The sequence below is a fragment of the Nipponia nippon genome, unplaced genomic scaffold, assembly GCF_047370975.1.
Source record: "Nipponia nippon isolate SJK-2023a ecotype South Korea unplaced genomic scaffold, ASM4737097v1 scaffold_4, whole genome shotgun sequence".
Lineage (NCBI taxonomy): Eukaryota > Metazoa > Chordata > Aves > Pelecaniformes > Threskiornithidae > Nipponia > Nipponia nippon.
In genome coordinates, this window is record NW_028262358.1 from 17,658,224 (window position 1) to 17,662,714 (window position 4,491).

The window sequence follows — 4,491 nt, forward strand, 5'->3', positions numbered from 1 at the left end:
TACTCTGAGAGGGTGAGGAGACGCTAGTAACATCTAAGGCTCCATAGAAACACATACTTTTCCCCTAATACTTTGTAGCTAGTATACTTTTCACTGTCTCAATCTGTCATCGTTCAAGTAGGGTACTGGGAAGAACTCACCCTCCATCCCAAAGTATCCAGAATTCTAACTTAGAAAAATGGCGTATTCGCTTACGTTATGCATTACGACTGAAGCCCTTGCTTACAATGCTACCAATGCTCTGATTGCATAGACTACCGATTACCTCATCCGTTTCTTTTAATTACAAAGTAATACCAAAGCAGAGACTGTCCCCTTAAATCCAGTAGGAGGTCCAAGTGAAGAAGAGGACCATCTCATCGCCTGCGCAGTTTGTTGAGCATCCAGACTAACCATAAGGCCACTCATTCAAAAGTCATTTCCTTGGCACGCGTTACAGATCAAAAACTAAACCATATCGGGCTGTACAAAGAGCAGCACAAAAGCATCTGCATGTTAATCCCAGCTGCAGTAACAGTTACAAATCTATTTGTCTTTGGTCACTGTCAAGGTGGAAAATATGTCCAGCTACTCCAAACCAGGTGTACATTTCAGGTCAGGGACTGTATAGCATGTTTACATTCAAATTGCGTGAGACAATTCCAACTAATTACTTGAGACATTTCCATGCCAATATAGTGGTAAAAAGCTCCTAAATTACGTACTTGATTTTTTTTCTCAGCAGATATTCACTGCAAAGTCGGTGGGGACATGTACGAGTGAAGCTCGCATTGAAACCAAGAATCCAACTGTGGAGGTCTTGGTATCCCTGAAGTCAAAAGAAGTGGGCTTGATAACTTGCTTGTAAGTCACGCAGTCAAACCATGTTTGAGAATTTAAGGATTTTACCCACAATAGAAAAAAAAGAACTGTTCCCTTCAAAGGAACAACAGTAACTGGGCTGTTTTAAGTTTTAAAATACCATATTAAACTTTATTCTTCAATCATGAGATGTGATGTTCAGTGTTACGACCTATTTTCAGACAATGGTTTAATTAAACATTTAATGAATGCATCTCATTTCTTTGCACGAGCTTCACTCTAAACAACGAAGCTAATAATGTAAACATCACTGTTTGATTATTAAAATAATTGCTTTCACAAACACCGGCCTCCTGACAAAGAAAATGGCTGTCACCATGCATACAATGCACCCACAGTGCAGGGGTCCAATTTTAGCATAAAATCCAATTTACAGTTGACCGTGAGCTTTTAAAAAAAACCTAGGCAAATGGTTTTAAAGACAGCGATATTTTCACCAAATGCCTGGAGATTTGGTTCAATCAATCAAGCAAATTTATAAAAACATCATTCATTTAACCAAACGACTGCCTTTAGGAGTTTTACCCAAGCAGAGATGCAGCAGCAGCTTCAGGACGTTTCCTCAAACAAACTCTGGTATCTGGATCTGATTGACCGAAACTGTGACCTACCTTTAAGCCAAAGTCCTGTAGCTGTGGAGGATTTGTATCCAGCTAATGGAGTTTTTCCAGGAGTTAGTTAGTTTGAAAGGATCATACAGTTTCAGCAACATTTTCATGAAAAAAAATAGATGGACATTTCTTTTTTTTTCCCCTAGCTTTATAACCAAAAAAATTGAGTATTTTTGCAAAACGGTGACAAATTTTCAAGACTCTGAGTAAAAAAATCTTAGTGAAATGAGTTGTCAAAACATTTTGAAAATCTGTCAACGGCTCTAATTCTTAGAAACCATGATTTGGTGATGCTTGAAATATTGTCTTGTCCATGCTGAAGCAGCTAAACCACGTTCCTTGCTACTTCAGCTTAGCTTTTTTTTCTTCATGGAAAGTTACTGGTATGCTTTCATATCTATTATGAGATTCTTCAAGCTAATGGGCATCCCACCAGCGTCATCCATTCACAGGCGTCTCCAGAAAGGTCACCGCAGACTCCCGAGTCAGTCAGCTTCTACTGCTTGGAAAAGATTCAGTCCTGTCACCCAAGGAAATAGCCAATTTTTCAGTCTCCATTTATGGCTCAAACATCACCCAAGAGGGGACAATGCATGGCATGGTGAGAATATGCTACACAAACTTTTCTAACCATCTTCCCACTAAAAACATCATTGGCCTTTCACAGTAGGTGAAATTCCTGAGCGCTCCAGAGAACTGGACCCTCATTTGTTAATGTTTTCAACAGGAAAAAAAAAAAAAAAAAAAAAAGGAACAGTTTTATTTCCCCTGCAAACACAAAAATACCAGGAATCCAAACCCCAATATCCAGCTGCAGCAACATAATTCCCGTGTATTCAGGTAAATTAGCTCAGATTTACAGCATCTGACACAGTGGATTGCACGTAATCACTCCTGGATTACCAGAGTGGAAATTATTCCGAACTATAGCCATTGGCACTAAATGGTCCATATCTGACCTATTACATTAAGCCCTTGACTATCCATAGGAGACTGCCCACTCGTTTCGATGGGCTTTTGATTAGGTCTGATATACTTTCCCATTTTTTTTCTGCTTCTTTTGTCCTTGAGATCTGCTGTTACTTCCCACAGCTATTGGGTTTGTGATTTATTGGTTTAATTCTTTTATTTTTATTTGGTTTTAGTATTTATAATGGGGCACAACAGACACTTTGAAAGAGAAGCCACTGTTTTCCTTAAGGGTTGCATGTGGTATTGGTTGCCTTGAGCAAACAGGAGATTGGAAATCTTCTTTGATCCTTCTGGACACTTTCCTTCCACCTCTACTGAACATTATTGCTTTAGGACAAAAGCAATAATGGCAAAAAGCAAAGTTTAAACGTGATAGTGGCTATCAAAACATGATATTCGAGTACTTTGTAAGCTAAGTTGTTGCATTTTATCTGTGGTCTTTTCCTAGGAAGCATAGGTGCAAACCCAAGCCATTTTCTTCACCTGGCGAGTACGAACAGTCTGTTAGGAAGGGAGGAAATTCTCCCGTTACGGATCTGGCCAGAAGAAAACTGCCAGTAACGTGGAATCTCAGGGCAGAGCAAAATCTCTCAGATCCAAAATAAGAAATAAATGTGTGAAGAACAGCTCTGGAGAAGTCCTAGCGACAGTGAATATCCATTTGCTAAAAGGCAAAGTAGCTACCTAGAGGCAGCAAGGATTTTCCTGTATAAAAAATATAAAACCTAGGTTAAAAAAAAAATCTATAAACCAGGGAACAAACTCCCATCCAGGTGAGACTGACATTGGCAGTTGCAAACTGTGGGGAGTATTTGCTCTTCCAGGCCCCGATCTTTCCCACACGTGTTATCGTCCTCTGCACACACGTTTGCAGGACTGGGATCGCTCCCATCTTCTTTGCAATACTTTTATTGGTGTGAATTCTCTTTTTTTAAAAAGAATGTTATTATTTACTACAAGTCTCTCAGGAAAGGACTGCAGTTCTTACTGCAGCCTAACGGATAAGAAAGGCTAGAGTGTTTGTTCCAAGGCAAACAGCAAAGAAAGAATCCACTGGCTCGGGAAAAAAAAAAATCACCTTTCAGACACTAGCTAAGATTGAATGGGCATTTGGCACCGAACCCAAAATTTATCATTTTCTTGGGTCTAACTTTGTGCAGCCCAGAAACTGGAGTCAGATCAGAAACAGCACCTAGAAATGGCTGAAATTAATTAATTAGTGCTCCACTGACCACCACCAGCTCCCTCGAAACCACCTCTCTTGGCGCCGGCCATAGAGAAAAGGTTTTAAAGTTAAACAACCTCCGCAGCGGCAAGGCGCATCGCAGGCATGAGGAGGGGGCGGCCGCCTGTGCCGTGTCCCCCCTCCCCGGCCGTGCCCGGCGGGGCGGCAGCCGCCCGCTGCCGCGGTGGGGCGCGGAGACCCGGGGAGCGGCGGGCAGCGCAGGGCCGGGCCGGGCCGGGCCGGGCAAGGCAGGGCCGCCCCGCCCCGCCCCGCCCCGCCCCGTCCCGTCCCGTCCCTCCCCTGGGCCGGCGCGGCGGCACCCCGGGGGCGCGGCAGCGGCGGCGGCGCCCCGGCCCGGGCGGGCGGGCGGCGGCAGCGGGGCCGGGGGAGCCTTCCCGCCGGGGATGCGGCTCCCCGGGGGCCGCGCCGCACGCTCCCGCCCTCCGCCCGCCGTCGACCGGGCGCCGTGCGGAGCCTCAGCCTCCGCCTCCGCCTCCCCGCGGCGGTCTCCCCCGCGGCGGGGCCGCCGCCGCCGCCCCGCATGGCCAGAGCGAACCGGCCGGGCCGCGCCGCAGCAGCCCACGGCCCCGGGGGCGCGGGGCGTCGGGCTGAGGGCGGGCGGGCGAGGCCGGCGGCCCCGGGGCGCCGCCGCCAGCCGGGCGGGCAGCCCCGCCGGGGGATGACTCAGAGCCGCGGCCCCTGCAGCGAAGCCGAAGCCGCCGCCGCCGCCGCCGCGCCGGGCTCCGCGCCGCGCCGCCCCATGCCCGCGCCCCCCGCCGGGGGCCGCCCGCCGCCCGCCGCGCCCGCCGCGCCGCGCACCGG